General features: G+C 39.5%; 1 pseudogene; it reads right to left on the reverse strand.

Annotated features, from left to right (window-relative positions):
- Positions 1 to 1281: 1281 nt before the first annotated feature.
- Positions 1282 to 17664, reverse strand: part of LOC101392596 (uncharacterized) — a 34519-nt pseudogene continuing 18136 nt past the window's right edge.

Genomic DNA, 17664 nt, shown 5'->3' on the forward strand with positions numbered 1-17664 from the left:
AAGAATAGAAAGAGACATTAGATCTGTCTCTCTCTCTCTCTGCACTTTCGTACAGAGGAAAGGTCACGTGAGGACACTGTAAGAGGGCAGCCGTCTGCCAGGCAGGAAGAGAGACTCGCCAGGAACCTAACTTGCTGGTACTTAGATCTTGGGTCCAGGCCTCCAGAACTGTGAAAAAATAAATTTCTGTTGCTTAAGCCACCCATCCTGTGGTATTTGTTATGGCAGCCCAAGCCGACTAATATACTTTCCTATTCTCTATACTCTTTATATTTCTTTCTCTATAGACTGACATGGGTTCTTCCTGTGAGAGGCATCCATGATCTTTGCATACAGCTCTTTCTTGTTTTACAGAGAAACATATAAGAATATTGAAATGTTTTAGTTTAAAGAGCTGAGATGAGTCAAAATCCTGGCCTCCTTTCAGAGGAATTATGATCGAATCTAAAGCCCAACCCAAGTGACTGACCACATCACATCCTTGGGATTTAAAGATCTGGTGATGGGAGAGGAGATTGAACACGCAGAGTGAGGATTCCCTGGACACAGCCTTTCCTGACTGGCTGCCTCTCACCTAATGTGTAGTGTGGACGGGAGGAGGGGACATCCCTCAGTGTCGGCCTGCCAGTCCCTCCATAGCAGTGTTTCCTGGGCAGCTTTATGGAATGAAGGGTTAATGGGGAGCTGGGTTGAACTGTCTGCAGCAGGAACTGAGCCAGGGAGGGGCAAAACCCAGCTTAGTTGCAGAGATTATGCAGGATACTAAAGACCAGATTCTATGTCCCCTGTTTGGTTCATGAATGTTGCATGAAAAGCACAAGATTTCTTGGGCTTTTAAATATTTAAAATATATTGGTAGAGATTAATCCCATGACAAGGTTTTCCTGGAACTATTTCCTATGAGAGGTTTTGTAGTTTGGAGAAGAGAGGAGCCTTCCTGGCTGAGCATGGGCACTTCCGGGGATCAAAGATTGGGTTCTCTTCAACACTGACATCACCTTATCCCATCTGCAGAGCAATTCCCAACCTCTAGGTTTCTAGGAATTAGATCTGAGCTTGGTTCATTGTCCTGAGGAAACTCTAAATAAACTCAACACTGCCTAGCGAGAGAATGTAACTCTCCCTCCTAGGGCAGCTCACCTTCAGCCCCTCCTGTGCCTTGTGGGTTTGTGTTCAGCTCACCCTGCAGTCCCCCTCACTGTGTCTCTCAGAGCGCAGTAGTACACGGCCAAGTCTGACATTTGCACTGAGGGTTTCTGCAGATGGAAGGAGCTGTCACTCTTAACAAGGTTGGCCTGAAAACCTTGATGCTCTGTCCTCTGGTTTTCTGTTGAGCTCTTCAGGAGGAGTTGAGGAGCTTTATTGAGATACTGGACATACCAGGAAAGGAACGGCATTGAATCACTGGTCTGGTAAGTGCAGTTCAGGATCACAGGTGCCCCATCTGAGAGGATGACTGGGCCTTCTGTCTGGGTCACTGAGTCTCCATCGGTCCCTCCTAGAAAATAATTACTCTGTTATGTTAGAATGTACAGGAGGAGAGTTTTCAGCCAGAGAAGAAAATGAAAGGTTATCTATGATTTCATTATCTATGTAATCTATGATTACAGAAAAATGAAAAGCCACTAAGATTTAGGATAAATTGTTACTTACTGAGTATTAAGATCACAAGAACTGAGCAGGTGGCAGAAAGCATCTTCGCAGAAGAAAATGATCCTTGCTCCCTGGAGTACACCAAATCCAATAGGCTAGTGTCCAGCGAGATCTTATAGAAACTCCTCACTCATAAACTAAGAGCCCCTTCTGCACAGCAACAGTCTGTTTTGTGGCTACAAAGGAAGGCGAGTCAAACTACTGCTTGAAAAAACCTGTAACCACATCTGAAGGAAGCAGCACTGCCTGATGGTCATGCCGAAAATTGCACCTCAGCCATTTCTGACCCTATTCCTTCTAAAAATTGCCTGAAGGATAGGTACAGAAGAATGGGCTGGGACTATAAGAAGAAAGCACTAAACATTCTCTTTATATGTTCACAACTATGTTTGGGAAATTATTCAATTATTACTTAAATCATTTTCTAAAGGTACAGAGATCTAAATAATTCTTAAAGGATTATTACTAAATATTTTAAGTGAAATAATCTAGTTCTCTTCCTTCCATGTGTCCCCCTGGTTCCCATGGGTCAGAGAAGGATCCCTCCTTCTAGAAAGTCCTCCCTAGTCTCCTCCAGTCCTTTAATTTAACTAGTTCTATTCATCTCCAAGATTCAAACAACATGCCATCTGATAGAGGAAACATTATCTTGTGCAGTTCTCAAATAATCTGTGGTTGAATGAGCAGTTTTTTCCCCAACCCGTGATGGACTGATACATTTGTCAAATACAATATAAATAAATTACTGTTTCACTGATAAAGGCAGAGTTGACTTTCCAAGTAGAAGATTAGACAAAATGAAACAATAACTTTTGGACATTGGGCTACAGGCAGCACAGAAACAAGGAAAGTAAATGAGGTGAACTCTAACATCACCCCAGCTTACTTCCTGGAGGTGGTTTCTAGGCACCAGTGCAGGGAGGATTTGCCAGAAATATCCCAGCTGACTCACTGTGTTGAGACAGAAGAGGAGTTTGGGGAAATGAAGCATCTAGAATTTGTGGACCAGTGGACCAGAGAGGAGGGATGTGCACAGTGAGAGAGAGAGAGAAAACGACGGGGGGGGTCACTTTGAATTTTTGGCTGAGTACACACGAGAGGAAACTCACTGAGTATGGTGTCCCAGGCTCCCTGAAAGGGTCTTTCAGGGGTCCCTGGACCACAATTGGATGACAGCAGCCTTACAACTTTAGCCTCAGGAGGGATAGGTAACCTCACTCAGGCAACTTGGTTATTTTATTTTTATAAATGTTTTTATTTTTATTTTATTTGTGTGTGTGTGTCAGGAACATCAGCCCTGAGCTAATATCCGATGCCAATCCTCCTCTTTTTGCCAAGGAAGATTGGCCCTGGGCTAACATCCGTGCCCATCTTCCTCCACTTTATATGGGACACTGCCACAGCATGGCTTGACAAGTGGTGCGATAGTGTGAGCCCAGAATCCCTGCGAACCCTCAGGCCACCAAAGCGGAGCTCTTGCACCTAACCACTACACCACCGGGCCAGCCAAGTAACTTGGTCTTGAAACACCATCTTTTCACTTCTTGTCACATCACTGTTTTAATCCAACTATTTTCTTTTAGAAAGTCAAGGTTAGATGCTTAATATTATCAGCCAGGCTCTCTTCATTCCAGAGGCATGCATATGGTATTTTTCTGTCTCCTGTTTATTTGTTTTATTAGGGAATTCAGGAATCTTAACTAAAAGTACCGTTTGCTCAGGGTCTGTTGGCTTGTTTATCTGGTTTCCTTTGTAATTATTTGTGCTACTGAAATAAACCCAGAAAAAGATTTAAAAGGGTTATTTTCATAGCTTGTTATTTCTCTAGGATTGGGTTTACTTTATGCCAGGTGTTATTGTCTAATAGTAAGAAGTCAGAACATTGTTTCCTGCTCACATGAACCGTTTTACGGCATTGGGACTCTGAGTGCAGACACTGTGATGTTTTCTTACACAGGCTCTCAGGGGCAATGCTGTCAACACAGTAACAATGGCTGTGACTAAATCAGTTGAACACAAGAATCACCTTCTTCAAATAATAAATATTCACCTAAATTTATTTTCTCACCAATTTAAATTAACTTTGTTTTAACTGTTACTAAAATTAGGGTCTTGAGTAGAGTTATCACACTGGCAAGATTCTCTGGCTAAGAAGATCACCAGTTGTTCTTAAACTATTGTGCACCTTCAGGAATCCCTAAGCGCACACATTGATTCTGGAAATTTACAGAGTTATCCACGATATGTAAAGCTCTGTCAAAAAACATAAACCAAAACGAGACACGATTCCTATCTCAAATTGCTGTCAGTCAAGTGAGAAGCAGATCAATAAAACAAACCCTATTTCCTGTTCACACTCCCTCGAACCCAGGCCCAGGCGTGTGGGATGAGGGACCAGACTGGAAACAGACAGCTGATGCATTTATCAAGAGGTGAGGAAAACCTGTTTGAATGTCTTACTTCCAGTGTTTGGATTTATTTTGTTCTTCCATCTCCCTCTCCCTTTCTCACGCCTGTCTGTCAAGATGTTTAACCTCTGATGCTCAGGTGTCTCACACTCAGTGTGCAGGAGTCCAGAAGGTCAGGGAAGAAGGCAGATTGACCTTCAGGTTCGGGTCTCCAGACACACACCTAGTGCTTTCTTCCTTCTCCTCCTTCATCACATTAGTTCTCTGACTATCTTCCAGAAAGATCAGGTATGGTGTCGCCATTGGAATAAATAAAATTGTTTCATATTAATATATCTTAAATTTTATAAAGCTGAGTTTCAAAATCAAGAAGTTCTCCATTTTGCCTGAAAGTTGCATTATTTGAGGAGCGGTCCTTGGGATTTGATTGATCTGAAGCTTATTTGTGATTAAATTGTGGTTCTTGAAGCCCATTGCCACAATCCTTGCTGGCCTCCTTTGAAACTTTTTTCAATTTAGAGCCTAGGATATGGGGGTAAAATTAAAGCTGCCCTGACCTTTGAAGGGCTCTTCCCTCCTCCCTTCTCCCCAAAGCTAGACCATTCTGCAGATGCAGTGATGTGCTTCTTCCAACCACTCAGCTGTTGCTACAGGAGTCCTATCGGGCAGTCGTGTGCCTTTATTAGTCCTTGAGCCGAGAGGGGACAATGTTGAAATAAAATGACCCGACTCTGCACAGTGCCCTAAGTGCCTTGTCCAGTGCTATGAGGGATACAAAAGTGTAAACACATTTCAAAATATGTGTAATCTTTTTGGAGTGATAAGATATGAACTCACAGCCAGGTGATTTGGTGTAGAGCTCTTGGATGAGAATGGGCTCCACCCTTGGCCTAGTACACTGGTTCAAGTCACTTCACTTCTCTGAACCTTAGTTTTTTAATCTGTGAAATGAGATTAATTCTCTGTACCTTCTCTTGCTCACAACATTATTATGAGGAGCAAATGAGATAATGCTTGTGAAAGTGCATTGTAAAATTAGGTGATGCAATTGAAATATTTGAAAAATACCAGGTAATTTATCAGAGCCAATAATTAGCGACAGGACTTTTCCTAAGAAGGGAGAGATGGCAGTGGGCTGGAGTGACCAGGAAACTCTTCATGAGGCAGGAACGATCTGAGACAGTCCCCAGGATTGGGAGGAAGAATGAAGTCAAGCATTCAGACAGAGGTGATGACGGGAGCAAAGGGCCGTAGGCAAGGGTTTTATGGAGCTCCCCAACCTCATTCTTGAGTCAGACTTAATCTGGTGAAGCAGAAAGGTCATGACAAAATTGTAGAGGCCAATGAGAGCCACACCAAAAGCCTTAACATTACTATTACAGGCAAAGGATGATCACTGAAGGTTGTTAAACAGCAGACTGGTGTGATTGACGCTGTGTTTTTTAAAAGAATAAATCATTCTATAGGATGTGAGGAAGATTATGGGGAGGAGACCCTGGTAGGAGGGAGGACAGTTAAAAGGCTGTTACAGAAAACCAGATGTGAGACACTGAGGGTCTGAACTTGGGGCAGGAACCAGCAAGCAACAGAGGGAAGTTCAAGTTTACCTAGTAACATGTTGGGTTCTTGGAACAGAGAGCACAGCACCTTTGCAAATATGGATCAAAAAGATTAATGTTTGCTCATTGAGCAAACATTATTAAGCATCTGTCAAATGATGGCACAGTGTGAGGGGTAGTGAGGATATGAAAATGATTGAATATTAATTATGGTGTTCTCAGAATTTAGTTAATGAGGTAAATAGGGAGTAATTTTTTTAACTTTATCGAAGTTAATATACATTCAGAAAAGTACACAAAACTTAAGGGTAGAGCTTGCTGAATTTTCACAAAGTGAACTCACTCATGTTACTGGCACCCAGATTGAGAAACAGAGCATTACCAACATCCCAGAAGCCTCCGCTGTCCTATCTCCCAGTCACTATCTCCCCATAAAGATAATCACTATCTCTACTTTCCTGACATATAACTCCATAGATTAGTTTTGTCTATTGTTTTACTTCTTTCACGCAGTAATTTTGTGAGATTCATTCCACATTAAGCATATAGTAAGTTTATTCATTTTCATTACTGTGTAATTTTCCATTATCATAATTTATTTATCCTTGAAGTTGCTGTTGAATATCTAGGTTGTTTTCTAGATTTAGGGTATTGCAATTATCAATGTAATATATGTTCTTATTCTTGTACATGTTTCATGAATGAACATATGTCACATTTTTGTTGGATATATATCTAGAAGCATTAAGTGCTGGATCATAGGATATGCTTATGTTCAGCTTTAGTAGATATCACCAAATGGTTTCCAAAGTTGTACCAGTTCACATGGCTCCAGCAGTATATGAGAATTCCTTTTGCTCCATGTTCTTATAAACACTGTGTTCTTCTTCTTCATTTTAGTCATTCTGTTCATGGTGTAGTTGTAGATATGATTTTTCAGAATCACAACACGAAGTATCAAGTGTAAGTACAAGAAGGGTTAAGGAGTGATTGTGAAGTTTGGAGGACAAGAGATTACATTTATTGTATATTTGGGTCAGGAGGGCTAGGCCTTGTAGGATAAAGAAGATGACTATACCTTCTCCAGGACCACTCTACATTTTAATAATTGTGCTTTTACATTATGAAATGACAGCGATTCAGTGTCTAGGCCACATATTCCAAACTAACAAGCAGTGAAACAGATATCTTTTCTTACCTGCTGTTCTCCCCATTTTCATTCCAGAAAGTATGGTCGCAGGAGGTGTAGACAGGATTTTTGGCTGTAGACATGGAGAGAGGATATTCTGCCATGGGAACAATTTTAGCAGAAATGATCGGTGTACAGACACAGTGGCATCCACATTCCTGTTAATGAGCAGAGGCATGAGGAGATGTACCGAGCTGTGGGAGCGGGTGATACTTTCTCCTGGTTTCTTAAGCAGGTTAGAAAGCTCATCCCACTCCCAAGACAGCTTGCATTTATGCTGGATACAGGATGAGAATATCCTTTCTGCCAATAATTACCTCAACTCAGGGAAAATTAATTCATCAATCAGTCATATTTCAGATATGTTTAAAAAATATTTCTATACTCTTAAATTAAAAGAGGGGAAAAAACCCTCCATCATCTATAGAGATTTAGAGTCTCACAACTTATCTATTAGTCATATATTTGCTCAGGGGGGAAAATACCATTTCTTTGTTAGCTTTTATCTTGACATGTGGAACTTTTCTGGAAGTTATTTCAATAATGTTCATGGCCGAAACCAAATCAGGGTGAAGGCTGGTGTGAATATTGATCATATCTCAGATCATTTCTTCTTTGGTTCGTCAGCAAACATGAGAAAACACACCTTAAATGATCTAGTCAGGGGAATTAAAGTGGCCCTGCCTGCCCCTGAGAACAGCACGTCTACCTTAAACATCAGTCATCTGCTCCTGCTCTGTCAGGATCTGGGCTTGTCAGAAAGTGGGGGGGGGGGGGAGGGGAGCTGTGAGTGGGGTCTTTACCAGAGGCCACCCAGACCCCCTTTTGGGGTGAGTTCTCAAGCAGTGTCAAGATGTCCCTGCCTGTTCAGAGCTTTGTTCTGTCCTTGAAAAACATGTCAAGGAGCAGCTTGGTGTTATGAAAGGAGTACGTGATGAGAATCTGTTGTAGGCCCTAGAACCAGTTCTGCCCTTTATGTCATCATGAATTGAGTCCATACTGTGTCGAGATGCCCTGCTATGTACCTGTGCTAAAATTTTATTACATATATATACATATATGTCTGTGTGTGTTTATATATAACTTAATTTTATAATAATTGTATACACATGATTCTGTTCAATTCTCAACTCAACTCCGTGAAGTAAGTTCTATCATCACCATTTTACACATGAAGAAACAGAAGCACAGACAGGTTAAAGAATACATCAAAGTCACACTGCAGTGGAGATGACAGGATTCGAATCTAGCCAATTTCAATTTTTCATTTTATTAAAGATAACTTTATTAAGGATAACTACAGTATGGAACAATGAAGCCCCACGTACCCATCCCTCAGTTTCATCAATTATCAATTCATGGTCAGTCTTGTATCATTTATACCCCCACCTACATTTTCTCATCCCATCTTTTAAAAAAATATCCCAGATGTCTTATTATTTTCTCTTTGATTGTTTTAGCATATATCTCTAAATTTTGATTTTTAAAAACACAGCCACAATGGCATCACGGCGCCTAAAATTTCTTAATACAATCACCAATCGAATATGTTCAAAGGCCATTTATTTTAGTTTGTTTGATTCAGAATCCACCTATGGACCACACGCTGTGACTGGTTGATATGTTTTTTAAGCTTCTTTTAGTCTATAGGTCCCTTCACTCTGTTTTATTCTTTGTAGTTTATTTTTAAAAAATCAGGTTTGTCCTATGGAGCTTTCCGTATTGTGGATTTTGCTCATTGTATACTTCTGATGGGTTTAATATGTTCCTCTGTCCTTTGTACTTCTTGTAAATTGATGATTGTATCTAGAAGACAGTATCTTTTTACATCTGGTAAAGAATAAACAAAGATGATTTCACTTCTTTAGGAAGCTCATTTGATTGAGTTACTGTTTCAAGTCCAGCTAAACTTCTTTCTCTCTGTTTAGAAATGCTGAGGAAGACTGGAGATTATGGAATAACGATGGTGTGAAACATAGGGGATTCCACCTACTTCTGAGGAGAGTACACATTTGGCATCATACTGTTCCCTCCCAAGGACATCTGATTCTGATGGGCAATTTTATTCTCTTCAAAGAAAAGGAAACTTTCGTTATGAAATCCAGTAAAAGGGTTTTTAAGGATGACATTGTGGGGGGCACTAAGCTGTTGAATCTGCATCCCATCGTCGGGAAGGAGATGGGCGTGAGGACAACACAGCAGAGGGTGTAGGTAGTGGACAGGTGGCTCCAGGAACCAGACAGAAGGCAACGGCCACATGTAGTCAAGTGGAGGGGGGAAGGGGTGACTTCAGCGCTTATCTGTATCGCATGTAATATGGGCCTAATATCTATTTTCATTCCTTCTTTTAAAAAAACCTACAGGGGATTGTGTGTTTTCTAAGTGATTCAGGAAACTGGACAGCTCATTGAGCAAGCAGTAACTTTTTATTTATTTATTTAATTTTTTTTTTTTACTTTGCTTTATTTGATTTAAATCAAATTCTAACCTGCGATACTGGAACAGCTTTGCAGTAGAGATATCATGTGCAAGATCAGAGTCTCTGAGATGTGGGGTATGAGGGTGACTAATTTCAGGGAACACATGAAGAGGGGGAAGGATTAAGAAGGAGCAGGGGCTGGAGGCTGATGGCCATGATCAGTTGCCTTATTCAAGGGACTGGGATAGGCCTCAGTCGTCCTGTGGGCTGTGGCAGCTTCACATCTCCTGACCCTCCCCAGAGGCTCCCTATATTATAGCTTCTGTGCGTCAGCCTGTCCATGTTTAATACACGTGCAGCCTGACTTGGGTGGGACTCAGGGGGAACATCAATCTTTTAATAACCTTTCAGGGCTCTCAGTCTTCTTGGGAGAAGTCTGGACTTTACAACATCACTTTCTTTCATCCCTGTGACACCGAGGCACAGTGCTAGTTAGGGCTTCCACCTGTTTTCTTTTTTTTTTCTTTTTTTTTTTTATTGATGTTTTAATAATTTATAACATTGTGAAATTTTCGGTTGTACATTTTTGTTTGTCCATCACCATATATATGTCTCCCTTCACCCCTTGTGCCCACCCCCACCCCCATTTTCCCTGGTAACCAGAATACAGTTTTCTCTGTCCCTGTGTTGGTTTATATTCCACATATGAGTGAGATCATACAGTGTTTGTCTTTCTCGTTCTGGCTTATTTCACTTAGCATAATACCCTCCAGGCCCATCCATGTTGTTGCAAATGGGACGATTTTGTCTTTTTTTATGGCTGAGTAGTATTCCGTTGTGTATATATATATATATATATATATATATATATATATATATATATATATATATATATACCACATCTTCTTGATCCAGTCATCAGTCGAGGGACACTTAGGTTGCTTCCACTTCTTGGCTATAGTGAATAATGCTGCAATGAACACAGGGGAGTATAAGCCTCTTTGGATTGTTGATTTCAGGTTCTTTGGATAGATTCCCAGTAGTGGGATAGCTGGATCATAGGGTATTTCTATTTTTAATTCTTTGAGGAATCTCCATACCATTTTCCATAGAGGCTGCACCAGTTTGCATTCCCACCAGCTGTGTATGAGGGTTCCTGTTTCTCCACATCCTCTCCAACATTTGTTGTTTTTGTCCTGGTGATTGTAGCCCTTCTAACGGGCATGAGGTGATATCTTAGTGTTGTTTTGATTTGCATTTTCCTGATGATTAGTGATGTTGAACATCTTTTCATGTTCCGATTGGCCATCTGTATATATTCTTTGGAGAAGTGTCTGTTCATTTCCTCTGCCCATTTTTTGATCGGGTTGTTTGTTTTTTTGTTGTTCAGTTGTGTGAGTTCTTTATATATTATGGAGATTAACCCCTCGTCAGATATATGTTTTGCAAATATTTTCTCCCAGCTGGTGAATTGTCTGTTCATCTTGATTCTGGTTACATTTGTCTTATAGAAGCTCTTTAGTCTGATAAAGTCCCACTAGCTTATTTTTCCTTTAGTTTCCCTAGTCTCAGTAGGCATGTCACCTGAAAAGATTCATTTATGACCAATGTGAAATAGTGTGTTGCCTATATTTTCTTCTATGAGTTTTATCGTTTCAGGTCTCACCTTCAGGTCTTTGATCCACTTTGAGTTAATTTTTGTGAATGGCGATAGCAGATGGTCCACTTTCATTCTTTTGCATGTGGCTGTCCAGTTTTCCCAACACCATTTATTGAAGAAACTTTCCTTTCTCCATTGTATGTTCTTAGTTCCTTTGTCAAAAATTAGCTGTCCGTATATGTGTGGTTTTATTTCTTGGCTTTCAATTCTGTTCAATTGATCTGTGTGTCTGTTTTTGTACCAGTACCATGCTGTTTTGATTACTATTGCTTCGTAGTATGTTTTGAAGTCAGGGATTGTGATGCCTCCTGCTTTGTTCTTTTTTCTTAGGATTGCTTTAGCTATTCGGGGTCTTTTGTTGCCCCATATTAATTTAGTATACTTTCTTCTATTTCCGTGAAGAATATCATTGGGATTCAGATTGGGATTGCATTGAATCTGTATATTGTTTTAGGTAATATAGACATTTTAACTATGTTTATTCTTCCACTCCATGTGCATGGGCTGTCTTTCCATCTCTTTATGTCGTCATCGATTTCTTTCAATTATGTCTTGTAGTTTTCATTGTATAGGTGTTTCACCTCCTTGGTAAGATTTATTCCTAGATATTTTATTATTTTTCATGCAATTGTAAATGGTATTATCTTTTTGAGCTCTTTTTCTGTTAGTTCGTTATTAGCATACAGAAATGGAACTGATTTTTGTAGATTGATTTTGTACCCTGTGACTTTGCTGAAGTTGTTGATTATTTCTAATAGTTTTCCAATGGATTCTTTAGAGTTTTCTATATATAAAATCATGTAATCTGCAAATAGTGAGAGTTTCACTTCTTCGTTGCTTATTTGGATTCCTTTTATTCCTTTTTCTTGCCTAATTGCTCTGCCAAAACCTACAGTACTATGTTGAATAGAAGTGGTGAGAGTGGGCAGCCCTGCCTCGTTCCTGCTCTCAGAGGAATAGCTTTCAGTCTTTCCCCGTTGAGTATGATGCTGGCTGTAGGTTTGTCATAACTGGCCTGTGTTATATTGAGGTACTTTCCTTCTATACGCATTTTGTTGAGAGTTTTTATCATAAATGGATGTTGTATCTTGTCAAATGCCTTCTCTGTGTCTATTGAGATGACCATGTGGTTTTTATTCTTTTTTTTGTTGATGTGGTGTATCACATTGATTGATTTGCAGATGTTGAACCATCCCTGTGTCCCTAGTATAAATCCCACTTGATCATGGTGTATGATCTTTTTAAGTATTGCTGTATTCGGTTTGTCAATATTTTGTTGAGGATTTTTGCATCTATGTTCATCAGCGATATTGGCCTATAATTTTCCTTCTTCGTATTGTCTTTGTCTGGCTTTGGTATCAGGGTGATGTTGGCCTTGTAGAACGATTTAGGAAGTGTTCCATCTTCCTCTATTTTTTGGAATAGTTTGAGAAGGATGGATATTATATCTTCTTTGAATGTTTGGTAAAATTCACAGGAGAAGCCATCTGGTCATGGACTTTTATTTTTGGGGAGGTTTTTGATTACTATTTCAGTCTCTTTACTTGTGATTGGTCTATTCAGATTCTCCATTTCTCCTTGGTTCAGTTTTGGGAGGTTGTATGAGTCTAAGAATTTATCCATTTCTTCTAGATTTTCCAATTGATTGGTATATAATTTCTCATAGTATTCTCTTATAATCCTTTGTATTTCCGTGGTATCCATTGTAATTTCTCATCTTTAATTTCTAATTTTATTTACTTGAGCCTTTTCTCTTTTTTTCATAGTAAGTCTGGCTAAGAGTTTGTCAATTTTGTTTATCTTATCAAAGAACCAACTCTTTGTTTCATTAATCCTTTCTACTGTTTTTTTGGTCTCAATTTCATTTATTTCTGCTCTGATTTTTATTATTTCTCTCCTTCTGCTGACTTTGGGCTTTGTTTATTCTTCTTTTTCTAGTTCTGTTAAGTCTAATTTAAGGTTGCTTATTTGGGCTTTTTTTTTGTTTGTTAAGGTGGGCTTGTATCGTTATGAGTTTCCCTCTCGGGACTGCTTTTGCTGCATCCTATATGGTTTGGTATGGCATATTTTCATTTTTGTTTGTTTCCAGATAGTTTTTGATTTCTCCTTTAATTTCATCAATGATCCATTGGTTGTTCAGTAGCATGTTGTTTAATCTCCACATTTTTGTCACTTTCCCAGTTTTTTTTCGTGGTTGGTTTCCAGTTTCATAGCACTATGGTCTGAACAGATGCTTGTTATGATTTCAATCTTCTTAAATTTATTGAGGCTTGCTTTGTTTCACAACATATGGTCATCCTTCAGAATGTTCCATGCGTGCTTAAGAAGAATGTGTAGTCAGCTGTTTTTGGATGGAGTGCTCTGTATATGTCTACTAGGTCCATCTCGTCCAGTTTTTCATTTAAGTCCACTATTTCTTTATTGACCTTTTGTCTGGATGATCTATCCATTGATGTAAGTGGGGTATTAAGATCCCCTATTATTATTGTGTTGTTGTTAATGACTCCTTTTAAGTTTGTTAATAGTTGCTTTATGTACATTGGTGCTCCTATGTTGGGTGCATATATATTTACATGTGATATGTCTTCTTGGTGGATTATCCCTTTTATCATTATATAGTTCCCTTCTTTGTCTTTCTTAACCTGTTTTATCTTGAAGTCTACTTTGTCTGATATGAGTATGGCAACACCTGCTTTCCTTTGTTTGTCATTAGCTTGGAGTATTGTCTTGCATCCTTTCACTCTGAGCCTGTGCTTGTCTTTAGAGCTGAGATGTGTTTCCTGGAGGCAGTGTATTGTTGGGTCTCGCTTTTTAATCCATCCTGCCACTCTGTATCTTTTGATTGGAGGAGTCAATCCATTCACATTTAGGGTAATTATTGATATATGAGGGCTTAATGTTGCTGTTTTGTCACTTATTTTCTGGTTCTTTTGCATTTGCTTTGTTTCTTGTCCCATGTGTTTTGGACTGCCAATTGTTTGGTTGTTCTGTCTTATGACTCTTCTAGTTTTCTCTTTGTTTATCATATGTGATTTTGTTTTGATTATTTGTTTAGTGGTTACCTGGAGGTTTGTATAAAAAATCTTGTGTATGATACAGTCCATTATCTGATGGCCTCCTATTTCCTTATACTAAGTCAATTCAATCACTTTCCTCTTCCCCTTCTACGTCGTTCTTGTTATACCTTATTCTATCTTGTCTTGTGGGTGTATGTTATAGTGATGAGGTTACATTTATTTTGGGGGTTTCCACCTTTTTTTTAACCACTTGGACAACCACACTCACTTTCATTCTGTGCTTAGAACCTATGAGTCTTTGTATTTGCAGCCCTGTTCTAGAGGGAACGCTCTGATTTTGAAAGAGCCTCACCCAGTGACAATGTTCTTAGTTTTTCTAGGGCCCAGTGAATTATCTTCATTTTACAAGGATGTTTGGCTTCCCTGTGACTAGAAAAATCTATCTCTCAACCTTCCTTAGGACTTCACAGGAGGAGCTGTGTCCTCTGGAGGTCCAGCCAGCTGGTCAAAGTCCAGTGTGACCTCATGCTCGCCAAATGTATGTCTTCTACATTTCCCGATTCTGCTAAACTGAGGAGAGAAAGCATGTCTAATGCCTTGTGAAAGAAACCATAACATCAAATTCAAATAAAAGCTATTTTACTTATGAGTTTGCGCCTGTTCTCTCCTCGCTCCTCCTTTCCTCTCTCCCCGCTGCACCTCCTGCCTAGCTAACAGATCAGCAACTCCTGTGTGTTGAAAGCAGATGACTTCCCAAGTCACTCTCCTCTCTGCTGCTCCCTTTGGCTCCTGTTATCACCATGATATGATCACACAATGTGTGAGAACCATGGTGATTTCTATAACAATTAACAGTCCTTTCCTAAATAAAAGGGGGTTACCTACTGTTAGGAACTCAGAAAGGACTGTGACCTAAGTTCTCCCGTGAGGCTAGTACAATTTTGGGAAGGTCTATTCACAGCAACTTCCTAATTAAACCTCTACATTTTACAGATGAGGAAACAGAGATTCACAGAAGTTAACAACTTGCTTCAAGTCATGCAGGTTGTTTGTGTAATAAACTCTAAAACTGCAGTATAATGTTCTTTCTGCCTGCTATTCTACACTGGATACCACCACAGCCCATGGGAACATGACCTCCATAAAGGCAGAAATCGTCTCTGTCTTGCTAACTAATGTCTCCCCAATGTTTGCCATAGAAACTACATATCTTTTGAATTAACGAATAAACTATACTGGAGTTTTTCAGACTGTGATACACACTGTGGTATATGAAGTCATAGGGAAAAGATAGGCATAGTTAAATGAGATGTTAATTCAGATTTGTCTGTCTAGTGGATTAGCTTATATATTATAACTAATAATTAAAAATTTTACTTTTAGATTAATTTATATTGTGAATGGTAAATTTGCATGATTTTAAAAATAAGGTGAGACTGCGTCAAAGTCACTACATATTCAAACAGAACTTTGGACCTCTACCCCAGAGAATCTCTGTTCCAAGATCTTCCAATTATTATAGAAAAGCTAGAAAACTATTTTTTAATGTGATGTCTGACTTTTAAATGTTGACAATTAACTCAGGGGTTTTTAAAAATTTGTGTGGAGGGATCGGATCCGTGGCTTAGCAGTTAAGTGTGCATGCTCCACTACTGGTGGCCCGGGTTCAGATCCTGGGCGCGCAATGATGCACCACTTGTCCGGCCATGCTGAGGCGGAGCCCCACATACAGCAACTAGCAGGATGTGCAACTACGACATACAATTATCTACCGAGGCTTTGGGGAGAAAAAAGGGAAAAAACAGATGTTAGATGTTAGCTCAGGGCCTGTATTCCTCAGCAAAAAGAGGAGGATTGGCATGGATGTTAGCTCAGGCCGGATCTTCCTCACAAAAAAAAAAAAATTGTTAAAAAATAAAAAGAAAACTTGTGTGGAGCAAGAAATACAAATGCTTGTTCCTGAGTACCTGTCATAACACCTGTAAAAATATATACGTTTGGACAGGAAATAGATGCTGGAGAAGACCAGACAGGTACTGGTTGTCATGGCAGCTGTCATCCTGGTCCGGGGTGCTGGAGGGGAGAAAGAAGGCAAGAGACGTGATAGGTTAGGACAAATTTCGCCTTAAATATCTCCTTCTGTAGGCAACCTCTAAATGAGGACAACGTATTTAGATGCTTTGTAAAAAGCATAATCATGTCACAAAAAGAGAGGAACTAAAGAGAGGTGATTTGAGGAACATTTCAAATCTATTCTGTTGTGCAAGTAGTCATTAGTATGATTATGGAAATAAATCTAAATTAAATAATTCATTCTATCTCATTGAGTAGTGATAGCTTTTTTGAGAAAAATCAATGAAAGTCATTTTTATTACAAGTAGATTAAAGCATGGTTTATGGTAATGATTGCATAAATGTATGAATGATTCTGAAGATTTAACAAGTCATCAATGGATTCACTTATTTGGTCTGAAGAGAACTAGATAATTTTCTCTCCTCAATCAAACCAACACAAGTTTAATAGATTTTCTTATTGCCCTTTTTGTTTTATAATTTTTAATGTGCTACATAGTCTATCTTAATTTATTCTAAAGAATAGAAGATGTATATGCTGTTAATGAATGACGTATCTAGACATTCTATATGAATTGAACTAAGGTTTCCTTGCCAAACCCCCTCCTGTGCTGACACAGCCCCTGCTGTTCCTGTCTGTGATGGAGTCTCTCCCCAACGGCCCTATCTCATGGTGAGGTTTTTGTGGGGCTCTCACAGGATCCCACATCACTATGGCCTCTCTCAGAGTGCAGAAATACACTGCTGAGTCCCCGAGCTGTGAGGCTGTGATGGTCACGCTGGTGGAACTGGCTGGTTTCTGGAAGTCTGGAGAATACTGACCCTCTGTTGTATTTTGTTCATTGTAAGACTCCTGATGAATAAGGAAAACCATTTTCCCACTTGGTAGCTGTTTGTATCAGAATAAATAATAACTGTAACTACAGCTTCATATATACTGTCCAAGTTTGCAGCCTCCTTCTCCACTACAGAAATTACAGACTGGGCTTAGTTACCTTTTGGGTCATGCTGTATCCAGCATGGAAAGAGGAAAGAAATAGACTGATCCATTCTTTGTAACCATGAGGGTATAAGGGATGAATTGGCTTTAGGACCCACTGCTCTGGTTGCATTGTCCATTATCTCTCCCTATTAAGCCTCACCAGACAACAATTATCTGCCTCTCCCCGCAACCTTCAGAACTGAGAGGAGCTTGAGTCCTGTGTTTGTGGCCGTCCTTACCAAGACACATAGAGGCTGTGACTGCCCTCAGCACATTGGCGATCAGCTTATTGGTAGCTCTTCTCTTGAGTGAAATGTCCTCTATTCCATCTCAAATCCAGATCTTAATTCTGAACCCTGTGCTCAAGAGGAATGGGCAAAGTTCCTGGGCTGTGTGATGCATCTACCCCCTTAAGGGAAATAGAGTTAGCAGATATAGGACAAGTTTGCCTGTGTCTTGTCACATGTTTCCTGTATAGGAGAGAAATGCTAGACACCTGAGCACCTATTTTGTCTAATTATAACTTATTGGACTGGAAATAAACAGTGGTAAAACTGAATCATGTTCAGTTCATTCTTCTTTGATGGAAAATGTGGGACTTTCATAGAATACAATTTATTATTAGCTGTGGTAAATACATGGAATAACATAGAATGCACCTTTTGGTCTCATATATGCCTCCTTTTCTCCTGAAAGAATCAAAA

Source organism: Ceratotherium simum, chromosome 3 (genome assembly GCF_057802395.1).
Source record: "Ceratotherium simum simum isolate JZ-2026a chromosome 3, ASM5780239v1, whole genome shotgun sequence".
Classification (NCBI taxonomy): Eukaryota; Metazoa; Chordata; class Mammalia; order Perissodactyla; family Rhinocerotidae; genus Ceratotherium; species Ceratotherium simum.